We start from the raw sequence: 16,910 nt of genomic DNA, 5'->3' as shown, positions 1-16,910 counted from the left end.
GGTGACTAGCCAAGGGAAAAGAATGAGGAGCAGTGAATTGAAGGGAAAAAAGGATGATTCCATGTCAATTTGGATCATTAACTAGTTAAAACTGAGGCTTAATCAAAGCTTGTGACTAAGACAAGTATCAAGTTCAATTCCAAGTCTCTCTCCACGATGCGAACCAAGCTCACTAAAAGAAGGGTGACTAGCCAAGGGAAAAGAATGAGGAGCAGTGAATTGAAGGGAAAAAAGGATGATTCCATGTCAATTTGGATCATTAACTAGTTAAAACTGAGGCTTAATCAAAGCTTGTGACTAAGACAAGTATCAAGTTCAATTCCAAGTCTCTCTCCACGATGCGAACCAAGCTCACTAAAAGAAGGGTGACTAGCCAAGGGAAAAGAATGAGGAGCAGTGAATTGAAGGGAAAAAAGGATGATTCCATGTCAATTTGGATCATTAACTAGTTAAAACTGAGGCTTAATCAAAGCTTGTGACTAAGACAAGTATCAAGTTCAATTCCAAGTCTCTCTCCACGATGCGAACCAAGCTCACTAAAAGAAGGGTGACTAGCCAAGGGAAAAGAATGAGGAGCAGTGAATTGAAGGGAAAAAAGGATGATTCCATGTCAATTTGGATCCATGCACAGTGAGACCAATGGATCCTTATTGATGTCGTATGTAAAAGAAGGAACTCTTAAAGAACGAGAAAATAACTGCTATGTAACAAAATAACACAGCTTTGCTTTTACCTCCATAAAATCAACACACAAAAAAGGTTGTTAGAGCATTCACAGCAGTCGAGCTAAAAATTTAGCTTTTTAGCTCCACCAAAAGTTACTTTATCTATTATAACTACACACTTGCTGCAGCAGTGGATTTATTTTAACTATCAACGCAATAAAATAATATAAACATCACAATAAAATAATATACCTTACAATAAAATAATATATCCTACAACCCAATAAACTTCCCAACACCGACCACAACCGGCCACCTCTACAATCAGCCACAACCACCACCACCACCACCACCAACACAGACACAACTAAACCCACAAACAAAATAAAAAACCAAACAACCATCATAGTCACCAATCCACCACCACAGCCACCAAGCCCACAGAAAAAAAAAAAAAAAATCAAACACCGTACCACCAAACCATAGCCGCAACAACCACCATCGCCACCACCACAGCCATCAAACTCACAGAAGAAAAAAAAAATCAAACATCATTCCACCACCACAGCCATCAAACCCACAGAAGGAAAAAAAAAAAATCAAACATCATCCCACCACTACAGCCATCAAACCCAAAGAAAAAAAAAATCAAACATCATTCCACTTCCATAGCCGGTGGATCGACGGCGTGGGTAGGGGCTTGGGCCGGCGCTGGGCAGGGGCTTGGGTCGGCGTTGGGTCGGTGCTGGGAAGGGGCTTGGGCTGGCGTTGGGCAGGGGCTTGGGTCGGCATTGTCAGCGCTGGGTAGAGGCTTGGGGCGGCGTTGGGTCGGCGCTGGGTAGAGGCTTGGGTTGGCGTTGGGTCGGCGCTGGGCAGGGGCTTGGGCCGGCGCTGGGTGGGGGGCTTGGGTCGGCGTTTTCCGCGCTGGGCAGGGGAAGAAAGAAGAAAGGAGAAGCCGGCGATGAGCTCTTCAAGCTCCACCGACTGGATTTTGGCCTGAGCATACCAGAGGGAAAAAAAAAAAAATTTGAGGAAGAAAGAAGAAAGGAGAAGCCGGAGAGACAGAGAGAGAGAGAAGGAAATGTTTTATTAACGGGAGAAGAGAGAGAAGATAATAAAAAAATAATTTTTTTTTAGCTGTGTGCTACAATGCACATCTATTTATAGATGTACACTGTAGCAATTCATCTATAATTTATAAGTATGGCTCCACTGCTGTAAGCTCTTTTTTGTGATTTTGAAACTAAATTTTAGTATTATAGCATTATAGCTTCACTGCTATAAATGCTCTTACAAACCTTAATTTTAGAATATTTAAACATTGGCTTTCCTTTCAAGGAAGCCATTTTTAAGGAAGCTAAACAGCCAAGGATTGAATGCTTATGGGAAACCATTTGTGAGTACAAATTTTATTTATCACACTATTCGTTAATTAGATTTTCGGGAAGTTTTATTGATAGGGAGTACGGTAGTCTTGAAAAGTCTCTGACCCCACTTCCTTATAAAAAATTCTTTTTAAAAAAGGTAAACCTTAATTATAGTAGTTTTTGCGTAATTTATTAGGTTTCTTAATTGAATTCAAATGGGTTGTTTTGAATTTAAATTTTTTTTTTAATTTGAGTTTTAAATTTAATTATTATTGGGAAAAAAAAACACTATTCTTATACTGTTGGTCTTTTTTTTTTCTTTTCTTTTTTATGAAAAGCTTATACTGTTGGTCAATGCAACAATGTTTTTTAATTTAATTGAAATACCAAATGTAATAACCATCTAGGTACTGTATTTGTGTTTTAAGAAAATAATAATAATAATGATTGAAGCCATATTTGCATCAGTGGTTTTATTTTACTTTTCAACATAATAAAATAATATATTCACTATAATAAAATAATATATTCACTATAAAGTAGTGTGAACACTGAATAAAGTAATATATTTAATATAAAATAGTGTGAACACACAAATTAATAATACCTTTTTTTTTACCTATGAGCTACCGTGCACAACTGCTTTTGGTTGTGCATTGCAACTATGGAGCCAAATTATTTGGTTTTGGCTCCACCAATGTAGCCATAAATTTGATTTGGTGGTGCTAAAAATAGCAATACAGTTTTTTAGCACCACCAATACTAAGAGGCAAGAGCATCCTTATCAAACATGTCAAAAAATATAGTATTTAGAATCTCAAAATCCAATTTTAGAACATATAACACACCACTTTACAATCCCACTAATATCAAAACTTCTATTTTTTTTTTTTTTTTACCATTTCATTTAAATAATGTTTCTTTATTATTTTTCAATAATTTTTTATTTCTCCTCTCTCCCCTCTATTTCTCCTTAGTGGGCTGGACCGAATATAAAAATAATATATGGTTTACAATTGGTGAACAGTGTAGTCTCAAATATGAGATTGCACTGTTCATTAATTGCAAAAATTATACCATTTAAAACATTTGATGGAGCAAGCTTTTGGGTTAAAAATGCTAAAAAAAAATAAGATTTTTAGCATTTGAAAGGTTTGATAAGAATGCTCTAATGCTCAGAAAGTAGAATAGCCATATTATTGGAAAGAATTCTTCGTCTTCATTAAAAAAATTCAAAATTGATGACTATTAAAAAAGTCTTTAGAAAAAGTTTTATTATTTGATATAAACAATGATTATTCAACCAACTAAATAAATTTCTCTAAAAAAAAAAAACAACTAAATAAATAAATTGTATGATCTCTATCAACTTAAAATTATCAATTATCAATATGGTATCATAATAGAATATTCTTTGAAAATTAGGATTTTTTTTTCCTTAAATAAACTTGGGTAATGTTTTTTTTTTTTTATAAGAAATACTTGTGTTTTATTACGCAACGGATAAAGCATCCCGAAGAACAAAAGGTTCAATACATGGCGGAGTTTCCTCAATCCAAGTAACAAAATCATCAATTCCTTTGGCATGACGTGCTAAAGTGTGTGCTGGCTTATTTCCAAGTCGCTTGACATGCAGGACCTGTGTCTTTCGAAAGGCTTGCAAGCTGTGATGAGTGTCTTGTATGATGTTGTCTATGCATGTAGGTGCCGTGCAGTGCCGGCTCAAGGCCTAGGCCTAAGGCCCCACAACAAATAAAAAATTTTCCTACTAAAAAAAGGCCCCATCTCCCTTAGTAAAAAGCCCAAAATTTTATAAAAATATAATATTTTTTAAATAATTGGTACTCTTTTTTAAGAGCGATGCTAAAAATACCATAAATTTTATTATAGATTTAACTGACATTTCACCAATCACATAAAAAAGTAATTCAAACACAAATATATTAAGTTGTTGAAATTCATCAATTATAGTCATAATCACATTTATTGTGAATATTTTGTAGTATTTTTAGTCTTTTTCTTTTTCATTTCTAACATGGCTTTAAAAATAGGAGACCAATAAAAATTTAACCCAATCGAAACCCTAAGATGTTTCAAATAAAATGCTGCAAATGTGATAAATCACCAATGATGACTAATTTCCTACTAAGCCACACACCAAATAATATCTATCTATCTCTTTCTCTTAAAAAGAATATATAAAATTAAAATTAAAATTACAACTGTACTTAACTATGCATAGTCATACATCCAAATTAAAGTAAGTTCCTTTTTATTCAACTATAATATTCAATCTTCTATTTGAAATTAACCTTAGTTGAGCTAGTATTATTCATCAATTTCTACATTTACATCAAATTAATCTTAATTTAATTAGTATTATATAATTTTATTTAATTAATGTTTACATATAAAAAGGCCCNACACCAATACCCACAGATTTGGAGGCGGAGAAGACAGCAGCATCAGTATTGATCTTGTACCACGGAAAGTCTGGCGGAATCCATCTTGTATCTGCAGGCTCCTTATGATGTGGTTTCCCGAGGTGAGCAAGCTGGTAGCTCTCAAGCATGCAACGGGCTTTAAAAATTATCTCTTGGCTGGATTGTCGTGTGGTCCCATGGCGGGCTTTGTTTCTTGAATACCACATACACCATGCAATGGTGACTACTAACTCAAGCAGTTCCTTGCCAACGTGTTGGATGAAGATAAGATGCCAGATGAGGTCCACAAATTCCCTGTAGTGTACGGCCTGAGTGTCAATGGGTAGCGCAGCAAGAGTCCAAGTCTCACGGGCTTTGTTGCACTCCCAGAAAATGTGTCCATCTTCTCTTTGGTGCAAGAATTGGCAGGATAAGTAAAATATACTAATGTTTTGGCCCATCATATAAACTTCCTTTTTTTTCTTTTTTCTTTTTGACATAAATATTGATATTAGGGAAAAAAAAGGAGATGCAAAATCAAAAAAATTTTCCTTCTTTGTTCATAAACGTTCCACAATTTTTTTGTTGACAATTATATTTGTTTACCCAGTATAATATCATTCTATCATTTTGATTTTTTGTCATTTTTTTTATAGAAACAATCACACATACAAGCAAAGGAGAGGGAATGAGTCTAACACAAAAGCATACCAAAACACACTCTCTAAAGCAATGTAGAACAATTATCTTTTTATATTTATTTTGAATCAAACACACACACTCACACATGAGAGATTGTGCCTTTGTGTTTGATTCTCTTCTTAATCTATCTCAAATCATAAATAAATTTTAATTTTTGTGATTCTTTAAAAAAAAAAAGTTCATAATAATACGAGGAACCTATATAATATCATTTGAGTTTGGGATAAGTTTAACACAACCTCTCTTGGCTCTATCTCTCTACATCACCAACACCAAGTGAGCCTCTCATATAATGTAATTGATTATCTAATGTCACGGGTATATTGAACAAGTCTAATTGAAAACTTAACCAAAATTATTTTTTGGAATTGTGAAAAATGTGTATTTTATGTTATTACTTCAAAATATGTGAAACATTCTACATAACCTTCTCATATAATAACTTACAACACTATCCGCGCATTGCATGATTCCGTCAGCTAGTAAATATTTAAAAATGCCAAACCTAAACCTGCCGATTTATGTCTTATAATGTGTTTGTTCAAAGTGTCAATCGAATCTTTTTATTGGAATTGGAGGGGCTCAGATTGAGTAAGCCCATAGTTGGGGCTTAGGCCTTTTTTCCTACGTTGGGGCTTAGCCCATAGTAAGGACACTCTAGGGCCTAGGCATACCAAAAACCTTGAATTCAAGGCATAATTTACGTTAAAAAAAAAAAAAAAAGACTCTGAAAAGTGGAGTGTGTAGGCAGCCACTTGTCAAGCCAAATCTGAACCGAGGAGCCATCTCCCACATGCCATCTGCTGCCTGCGTTGACCACATCTTGTGCGGCCATAATGCTTCGCCAAGCAAAGGAAGGTTTTGAGCCCAACTCTGCATGCAAGAAGTCACTGTTTGGGAAGTAGCGAGCCTTGAGAACACGGTGAACTAGGGAATGGGTGTTTTTTTGAAGTCTCCATCCTTGTTTGGCGAGGAGTGCCAAGTTAAATGCCTTTAGATTACGAAAACCCAGGCCACCATCGGATTTTGGAACACAGACTTTATCCCATGACAACCAGGCCATTTTATTTCTTCCATTTCTTTGGCCCCACCAGAAGGAGCGCACCATGCTAGTCATCTCATCACAAAGTATATCTGGGAGTTTGAAAACACTCATTGTATAGGCTGGGATTGCTTGGGCCACTGCTTTTATGAGAATTTCCTTTCCTGCTTGGGAGAGCATCTTTTCTTTCCATCCGGAGAGTTTATTGTCTAGTCTTTCCTTCAGAGCACGGAAGGTGTTCTTTTTGGATCGACCCACAAGTGAGGGTAGGCCAAGGTAGGTTTCATGCTGTTGTATAACCTCAGCCCCAAAGCGTTGCTTGATCTCTTCTTGCAGATCCTGAGTGGTGTTTCGACTAAAGAAGAGAGAGGTTTTCTCCCGGTTTATTTTTTGCCTAGATGCATGCTCATATGTCTCAAGAATTTGTTCCAGATGGCTACAGTCTTCTCGAGTAGCTTGGCAGAAAATAATACTGTCATCTGCAAAAAAGAGGTGTGAAATCTATGGGCCGAGTGGGCAAGCAGCTACTGCTTTAAGTAGACCAGTTGCTATGGCCTATTGGAGGAGAGAAGAGAGTCCCTCTGCACAAAACAAAAAAAGGAAAGGAGAAATGGGGTCCCCTTGCCTCAAACCCCGGGAGGGAATGATGTGGCCACGAGGCTTACCATTTAATTTGACAGAGTATGTAACTGAAGTAACACATTGCATCATAAGGTTCACCCATTTTTCGTCAAAACCCATCTTATGCATGGTATCCCGAAGGCAACCCCATTCCACTCTATCAAAAGCCTTACTCATGTCAAGTTTCAAGGCCATCTCCCCTATTTTACCATTTCTTTTCTGATTTAAGTAATGCATGGTTTCAAAAGCGACCAAGACATTATCAGTGATAAGGCGGTCAGCCATGAAAGCACTCTGGTGTTCACTGATAATTTTTGGTAAGAACCTCTTAAGTCTATTAGCAATGACTTTTGAGGCTAGCCTAGAGATGACATTGCTCAAGCTTATGGGTCTGTATTGTGTTATTTTGGTAGGGTTCTTGACTTTTGGAATAAGAATAATATGAGTTTCATTAAACTTGGGGGGAATGATGCTCAAATTTAAATAGTCAAGTACAGCTTTAGTAACACAATCACCAGATAAAGACCAGAAGTGTTGGTAAAATAAAGGAGGCATACCATTGGGACCCGGTGATTTCTTAGGATGCATCTGCTTTAAAGCTCGGTGGACCTCAACTGCTTGGAAGGGTTGGCATAAAAATCTGTTCATGGAGTCAGTAACAACTGGCCTGATTGCTGCAACAACTGCCGAAGTGTCTGTGGGACCATTGGAGTGAAAAATATTGGAGAAGTAATCCAAAGTAATCTGTTCCATTGAGTGGTCATTGGTCTGCCATATGCCCTGTTCATCGGTTAAACCTTCAATGTAATTTTTCTGTTTACGGTTGGATGCTTTTTGGTGGAAAAAAGATGTGTTTCGATCGCCATCTGTGATCCACATTTGCTTTGCCCGCTGGTGCCACATGGTATTTTCTGTGTCCAACCAACAATCAAGAGCTTTATGGACCTCCTGGATTCGTTCAAGGTTTTGTTGTGGTTGGTGATCAAGTGCTTGCAATTCCTGTTCCAGCCGTGTGATTTGGCGTCCAACATGGCCAAATTCCAGTTTGTTCCATGATGTTAAGCGATCACGGCAACTGTCAAGGCAATTTGTGATTTGTGTGCCCTCTGTTTTATAAAGCCCTTCCATCCATGCATCTTGGACGACCTCAGCACAGCGAGGGTCCCTTAACCACATTGCTTCAAAACGGAATGGAGCATGGAATTTTGGTCGTCGACATCGTATTGAAGAGAGAATAACCACGAGCATGGAATGATCCGAGGCAGACGTAGGCACATGCTGTACGACGGTGTTTTGGAAGAGTGACTTCCATGCTATGGTGGCAAGTGCCCGGTCCAAGCGGATGTATGTTCGGCCGTCTACAGGATGATTTCGAGACCATGTAAATGGAGAGCCAGTATAGCCCAGGTCTATAAAGCCACAATGGTGTATAACTTCGCGGAACCTGTCCATTTGTCGAGCCGGCCTCAAACTCCCTCCACTCTTTTCTGCCTGGCTGATGATTTCATTATAGTCCCCGAGGCACAACCACAGAAGATTATTTGAGTGCTTTAAAGACTCGAGTAAGGTCCACGTTTCCTCTCTTCTGCTTGTATCAGGTTGTCTGTAGAAGCCGGTTAGCCTCCATTTCAAACCTGTGTCATTACAAAAAATATGGGCATCAATAAACCACCGAGAGAAATTTTGGACATGTACCTGTGTATTGGGTTTCCATAGAAGAGCCAATCCACCACTAGAGCCATCACTGGACACCACAAGTCCTTGGTTATAATCCCGATTCTGTTTCATGCCATTTAGTTGTTCAGTGGTGAGTTTTGTCTCCATTAAGAAGACATAAATGGGAACTTTTTTCTTCAGTGCTCTCATAAGAGCGTTAACTGTCCGGGGGTTCCCAAGCCCCCGGCAGTTCCAGCTTATTATACTCATTGAGTCCGGCGGTGCTGCGTAGCAGCCACCGCCGATCCCAATTTATCTGTCATAAGTTTATCCAGAACTGTTGCTTCATCATCTAGGCGTTTTTGCTTTTTGTCTATGAGAGTGGCAACATCTGGTTCAGCGTTTTCACACTTACGTTTTGGGCCAAGCACTTGTCCAGTTTTTTCAGATGTGTCCATTACGTGGGCTGGTGGCCTAAGTTTGCGCCATGTACCAATTTTTGGGCCCACCAAAGGTTCAGTGTTGCGGCTTGGAGCAGTGTTTGCAGCGAGATGTGATTTTTGGTTGTGTGGTACTGGTGCAATGGAAGGAAGGTTCTGTGTAATATTTGTTTAACAGAAAGTGACTTTCCAAATAGAAAAATGACTTTATTTTTTTTATTGGGGGAATGAAAGACTTCTTTTCGTTCGTTTTTTGAAAATTAATTGTTTTTATTGATGACATAGTAGCCTATAAACAAAAAATTTCCACTTCCTGATTTTAAATATGAATTGACCATGTCAGTCTATTTTGAAGAAGTAATCAATGATCAGTGAAGGTACCATGCTAGTCAATGCTAGTCCACTTCCTGATTTTAAACATTAATTTCCACTTCTCAACTAGGTTAACGCATTGATTGAGATAAAAGTGGTCAAAATTTGTAATAATTGAGAATTGATAAAAACATGACATATTAGACATTGAAAATTCATATCAAAACACAAAAAATTGATTGATGTCTTGGTCTGATGATAAAGAGCTATCATAAAAAATGAACCATAGGTTACAACTCCCTAAGAAAAACAATACATATCAATATAGTAATTCATTACGACTCCTACCATATAAACACAAGTATGAACACAAATACAAAACTAACAAACATGCACAAAATATAGTAATTCAATACGACTCCTACAATATACACATAAGTATGGAATGCTAATACAAAGCTAACAAACATGCACAAAATATAATAATTCAATAGACTCCTACAATATACACACTAGTATGAACACTAACACAAAACTAAAAAACATGCACAAAAGTCAATTAATAAATGATATGACAAGATAATTCAGTATAAAATGATTTATATGAATTAATTTCAACAAATTACAACCATAGTGGTTTTAGTGGAATTATGGTGTGTTTTTGTGTTAGAACCATTTTCTCTCACTCTAGTGTGTGTGTTTGTTTCTCAAAAAAAAAAAAAAAAATCAACAAATTACCATTAAAAAAAATAGAAGAATTTTTAATGGTTTGATAAATACAATGATAAATTATATATTTGGCCTCTAATTTTTATGCTATGTATCAATTTAGTCCACGATCTTTTAAATTGACATCAATTTCGCCCATGACTTTTTGATATTAGAATTCATCAGCGCAGATTGGTGGTCCAACACAGATCCCAGCCATAAGTTTTCTCATATTGAATCAACCAAAAAAAAAAAAAATGGAGTGTTCTGTTCTCTTCAGTTTTCTCATATTTAAGAGCGTCACAAAGAGCTCTAGATTTGTTTGCGCAAAAGTAATACAGAAACAATGTGTTAGTCCATCTTCTACTCTCTCTTCTCTTTTATAGCTTTCATTTTTTTTTTCCTGTTTTCTTTCCACGTGTAATTCCCAAATTTTGAATGTGCCTGTAGGATTATTCGATCTCCTCCTTTTCTTTTATCAAATTTCTATATTCTTCTTTTCAATTTCCCCTATTTTTCATTTACTCCTCAAGTCCTCATTCTGTCACAAAAGGGGAGAATAATTTAGAAAGTTCTCTGCAGGCATTGCAAATGATTGATATTCAAGACTCACCAAATTAGAGGAACTGCAGATTTTTTGGTATCTCCTTTCCTGTCAATAAAAAATGGCCCAAGTAAAGATTGCCCATTTTCCAATAATACAGAAACAAAGTGCTAAGTTTATCTTCTACTCTTCCTCTTCTCTTATCGATTACTCTTTTTCTCTATTTTTGAAACCCAAATTCCAAAGGGTCTGCTATTTCTATCCCAGTATAATACCCATTTCCATAGTATAATTCACAAATTTTTCAGAAGATGGATGATCATGCTAGTGAGTAAATAATAGAAATTCAAGAATTAACAGTATTAAAATGGTTACCAAAATATAAGATACTTCCAGCAAGAACTAATCAATGCAACAATCATAGGAATGGTTCCCTATGACATACATGGATTTATTCCTTGATTACAGATTGTGAAATCTAAGTTTTCTCCATCACTAAAGATTGTCATAACCAGTCTATGGAAAACAAAACCTTCCCATATCCTTGTCAGATTCTTTTCAGGGTTTCATAAGTAAATGCACTTAACACTGAATTGCGTACTTATTATTAGTTTTTGATTTTCAGTTACAAACCCTGCATTGTGGTGTTATCTGAATTTTCTATAATAATCTGGATCCATATAAGAAAGAAAAAATAGTTGTTGTATTCTTAGTGGAGCATTTTTAATAATTTAATTTTTTTTTAAAGGATGTCCGACATATCAGGATGCACACAAATCAAACATTATGTGTGCCTAAGCCCAAGTTGTTGCCTCATCTACTTCAACAATCCCCAGTAAGATATTTTGAAATCAAAAAGAGTAAACAAGAGTGGATGACTTTCCACTATAGTTGCTGAACCTTTATTTATTTGATGAAATATCTATAAACAGTTCCAAGAAGCTGAGATATCTACCAGCAAGGGTGTGGTGCCCCAACAGATGCTGCCATGCTAGTAATCCTTCATTTCCCAACTAGAGGTTATGTACTTCCAGCATCGATAGGTCAAGATTGCCCATTTTCCAAGTATATAGATAAACTTTTGATTCCTATGCTAAGCTCAGAGAATCTAAAATTGGTATTTTTGCTCAAATGTCCTTATGTTTAAATATCACTTTGGACTAGCTTATGCACTTAATTTTTAATTTCCATAATTCTTGTTCAAAATCCTGTGCTCATATACTGTAGCATATTTTTCTGCATACATACTTAGATCTTCGAATTTTCCATCCAATAACAAAAATCAAGTACTTTTGTTTGAACAATCAATTCTAAACTTCTTGAGATTATTTGTGTGTGTGTATTCTGGTCTACCAACAATGCATTGATTAGGGCTCTTTAGTTACTACTACATTGTCCTCACTGCTAAGTTTTCACTAACCAATTTTGGATTAATTAGTGCTCTTTCATTAGTCATATTTAGGCTTCTCCAAAGTTTATTAATGTTATGAATTCATCTGAAGTTAGTTTTAAACATGAGAAATACTCAGTGGTAAATTATTTATTCTATTTTAAACAGATTTTTAGATGACCTTAAAGTCCGGTTTGCTGTACAGTGTGCACTAGAAGGAAGTATAACTTGAGATTCAAATCAAATTAAATGAGAAGGTTAACAAAGTTTTTCTTTTGAGATCAAAGTATAATGTTGGGTAAGCTGTATTACTCATCATTGGATTACTTCATAATTGCAGTTACATTTATTCTCAAGCTAAGCTAATTTTACTGTCTTTAGTTTTCTTTCTTTATATTTTTTCCTAAAAGACTTCTGGTTGTATGTCAGCTGGAACCATAACTTGTTATGGTTTCCTAACTTAAAGTCTTTGTAGCAGTGACTTCAGATATTCTAGATTATGAGGTACACATCTAGGATTAGCCTTACATACTAATTATCATCATATATATCTTGTTTTGAATGTTCAGAATTTAGTACTAATCAATGGCATAAACTATGATATTCGGTCTTCAGATGTTTGCAAGAAATTGAAGAGCCCAATTAAGAAGAGCAACTTGAAACGCAAATTTGATGCATGTTTTTTCTCCGTGATCAAGTTATGCTCTAAGATATACATCTGGTGACTTTCCATATTGCACACTTGATTGATTGTTAAAATCATTTCACAGATAATCACGGCTACAAATCTCCACAAAGAGCATATAATAGTAAGCTTCAATTAATGGATTTTCAAATTTCTGTGACAGTCTTCTCTTATTGTCAGTCTTGTTGTCTTAACTAAGAGGCCAACCTGTTTGAGTGTACCACTTCATACCACCATATGGAGGGTAATAGCCTACAGATTGCAGATAAGGCAATGGACATAAGTCTCTGTAAGCCGAATTTTGTTTGTAATTATTCAATGAATACAGTATGTGTATTACTTAGAAATATTATTGAAACTTCTATCAATGAAATTGTCTATCACTAAAAATCTAAATTATCATAACTGGGCTTTTATCCAATTTGAATTGTATTTCCTACACTTAAAGCCTCATTGTCAATGATAGGTTGAAATAAGATACGCAGTTTTCTTGCCATAGGATAATGATTATTTTGTGAGAATTTGCTAACTGATTTGAAAAAATTGAGGGAGGCATCACAAATTTAGGGAAAAATTTATACCATACAGGCATGAATGTTAAATCTAAAATGCTTACACAAATTAATTTTGCAGTCTACCCAGAAAAGAATCAGGGATATTAGCTAATTGCTAATCAAGGTTGAACAAATTTGTGCCTAGTCAATACTGTCCAGCTTTAAGCTTTACTATCACTCACTGTAGTGCTTCAACTTGTGACGCATATAACCCACTGGAAAATGTGATTCTATTCTTGTTGTAACTAAATTCATGTTGAATGTTTGTTTATGCAGGTTTGAAAAGTTGATAGATTTTTACTTAAATGGGTAAATTTGAAGTCCACTTCCAGATGGGAGTAGTTGAAAGAATTGGATACTCTCTCTTTAGTGCCATTCTAATTTTCGATTCTGTGTTTTGGTATCAAGGAAAACATCAAAAGCTAATGCCAATTGCATCAGAATGTGTAGTGTGGTGGTCAGTAGAGAAATCATTGCTGCCTGTATGTAAGACTCCAATGTTTGATAATAGGTGACCTCATCTGCTGTGACGATAGAATGTCTTCTCTAAGGACTGATGTTATATGCTGAAGGTATACCTTTTGTCATTTTTACTTATAGTCTTGTCATAGTTACTAATAAAAGAACTCCTAGTGAGTGTTATTTTAATGTCTTTTCTTTTGTCATTCAATTTAACCATTGTCATTGTAGATTACAAAGAAATCTTGTGTGTTTTTGTGCTGTTATCTGTAAAATAATTTGCTATATCTATAGAATAATTTATCATGATTCATCACCATTTTCACAATTAGGTGTTTTTGTAAGGTCTAAATTGGGTTATTGTTCAGCATTCCCTTTATATCCAGTAGTTTCCTTACAAACCATTGTTCTTCAGTCTTTTGTTTAATTCTTATGCTGCCATATGTTGGCATTTAAATTTATTTTCAACCTACAGCCAAATCAAGGGAGATATGGCAAGCTACAATGATCCACATTGCCCAAGAAGGTGGCTGTTTTGCTCTATCTACGAACCAATTCTGCAGAAAAGGAAGACTATCTGCTGTCAACAGAATGTATTTCTGGAGGTTCAAATGGTGATTCGTATGTCAATACAATCAGATGGGACCATTCTGGCTGGACCTAATTACTAAGGGAGTCCATTTGAAGCAATCTTGTCCACTCTTACTGTTCCAGAACTTGGAGGGTGTTTTAGCAAAGCTAGATTTTTAGTGGAAATGGGCATCAAGTTGGACCAAACTTGGGCAATCTGACTCGAGTACACCCAATCCAATTTCTTTTACAATTGCTGTGAAAGCAGAAGTTCTTGATAAGCTGCAATGGTGACTTAGCTGTGTAAAAAGTTACAGAGGTTAGATAGTGTCCATGATTCGACCAACACATTTTGAAGAAATCAAATATTTGTATAGATTATTCTGTACAGTTCATGAATATGTTAGTCCTGGAATATTTGCAATTGCTGCGATGAACTTTCATATGTATACTAAAATGATGCTGTATCTTTCCCCCTTGGTACTTTCTTTCAAAAACATTAGGTATCTAAAAGACTAAAGAGTACTTATGAATGCCAGGCTACAATTTTTCCAAAAAAATGCATCTCTATTGTTGTAGTTACTTGAGTCAGAGATACTGGTTCTTAGTCTGTCTTGGTTTCCTAGTCCCTAGATATTGTAGTGCTTTTACTTTTTCCCAGAATAATGACAATGCTCATTATTATAACCTAGGCCTTTTCATACAGAATTGGTAAAGGCATAATTCAAAGAAGTCAAATGTAGATGCTCATCAAGGTGGCCAAAAATTGCTGCAAGCACATAATTCACTTCCCTGTCTATGTCACTGTCATACAAGAAGTCTTTGAATAAGAGAAACTTCGCTTAATTTAATAGTAAAACTTTAAAGAATTATAAACACAAATGCCAAATAAATTTGGCATTTGACACACCTCATGAGGCATGGTTTTTGGTGTTTGGTGTGCCAAATGCCAAATTTTGCCATTTGGCACAGTTGATGCCAGTGCTCTAATAACAGACAACACTCTGAGGCAAACATAGCAGGGATTAACACAACTTGAGCTGCCATGAGGGAAATGAAGCAAGCATTAATCAATTTTCTAGTTACTAATTGATTAAATTATTAGTAATATTTTCCCCAAGAAATAATTATTTTTAATATTTAGGTGAAGAAAGAGAGACAGAGTGGGCCCCTAGGTTAATTTGAACTTATGGTATTTTTTTTTTTAATTCTTTTTTTAGATATGAAAGAATGAAGTCTATTTTACAAAAGATTTTACCAATTGAGTTAACTGAACCTACTATGATAAATTTTCATACAATTGAAAATTTGTGATTTGTTTGGTTGTATTGAAATGTAAATTAACTTGGAATATAGATATTACTAAAACTATAATCCATTTATAAATGTTGTCAATATTAAATTTTGTTTGTCATTTCATACTCTATTTAAGTCATTTAAACAAAAAATTGAAATCCAAATCCTTCTCATTTTAATACCTCTATCTAGACAAGTCAATAAAAAAAGTGCAATAATTCTTAATTAGGGTACAAATCCCATATTAATAGGAAAAGAGTGTGTGACATTGTTATGCACAACTCAACAAAATGGGCAAGCAGAGAGAAGGCATAGACATATTGTGGAAACAACTTTAATAACTCTTTTGTCTGAATCCAAAGTTCCTCTAAATCTCTGGCCTTATGCTTTTGCAACTTATAAGTTCCTCATAAACTGACTACCTACCATGTCTTTAAATTTTCATTCTCCTTGGGAACTTCTCTTTGGTCAATTTCCAAATTATTCTCAATAGTCGATAGGGAAAAAAGGATGCAATACTCTCTTATGACTCCATTTGATTGGTATCTAAATGAGTTTAGGGATTTTTTCTTTTAAAAGCATTTTTTAAGGGCTGCAAAATGGGCGTTACTCAACTTTTGCTGTTATTATTCGGGCTGATTTTTCTAAATTTGATTGTTGTTATTTGGGTTTAAAACTTTAAATGTTTTATTTAAGGGACCAAAATCTCATAACATTTCCAAAAAAATACAATTTTGTCCTAAATAATAATACCACTTTTAATTCATGTGATCTTATCTATTTTCTATATACAAAATGATCGTGAATGAAAGTTACAGTATTTTTTTGGTTTGTTCAATTCTCACCATTTCACGAGCTAGCCTAATTATTATTTTTTTTTAGGGGGTAATATCTAATATCACTAGTTGAACTCACTTTTTATTTTTCAATTTATTTTTGTATACATATGAGCTAAGTTGAACACTTGAACTCGCTTTTTATTTTTTAATTTATTTTTATATACATACGAGCTGTTACCGTGTTTGTGTGTGTGTAATAATAATAATAATAATAATAATAATATGGACACAAAAAATTGCCATAATATTTTCATAATTTTCGAGGTATTAATTCCTTATAAATCAAAATAGAATAATAAAATATCATAATAGAATTAACCACAACTAAAAATAAAGGTATTGTGAAAAGAAAAATGCTTATTCACAACATTTCACAACATTTTTCACAATACTTTTACAACAAATCATAGACGATTAGTTGTTATTGGTTCTAATTTAAACCTACGACTGAATTTACTTTTTTGTGCACCAATAACAACTTGCACCTTATGATTTTGTTGTGAAGGTATTGTAAAAATGTTGTGAACATTTCCTTGTGAAAATGTTATGACATCTTGTTGTTGTCATAATATTTTCATAATTGTTAAGGTGTCAATTCTTTACAAGTCAAAATAAAATAATAGAGGTATTATGAAAA

General features: G+C 34.9%; 1 long non-coding RNA gene across 4 annotated transcripts; it reads left to right on the top strand.

Annotated features, from left to right (window-relative positions):
• Positions 1-12,301: 12,301 nt before the first annotated feature.
• Positions 12,302-14,671, top strand: LOC112010960 (uncharacterized). 4 transcript variants are annotated; one of them, XR_010627184.1, is made up of 4 exons: positions 12,302-12,374; positions 12,486-12,591; positions 12,719-13,681; positions 14,044-14,671. It is a non-coding gene; the product is annotated as an uncharacterized LOC112010960 (long non-coding RNA). The 4 variants fall into 4 exon arrangements; XR_010627183.1 differs by having other exon boundaries at positions 12,486-12,679; positions 13,386-13,681; XR_010627182.1 differs by having other exon boundaries at positions 12,486-13,681.
• The last annotated feature ends 2,239 nt before the right edge of the window (positions 14,672-16,910 follow it).

This window comes from Quercus suber, unplaced genomic scaffold, assembly GCF_002906115.3.
Source record: "Quercus suber isolate HL8 unplaced genomic scaffold, Cork oak 2.0 scaffold_1023, whole genome shotgun sequence".
NCBI lineage: Eukaryota > Viridiplantae > Streptophyta > Magnoliopsida > Fagales > Fagaceae > Quercus > Quercus suber.
The sequence above is the reverse complement of the archived record's forward strand: the minus strand, read 5'-3'. Positions and strand labels throughout refer to the sequence as shown.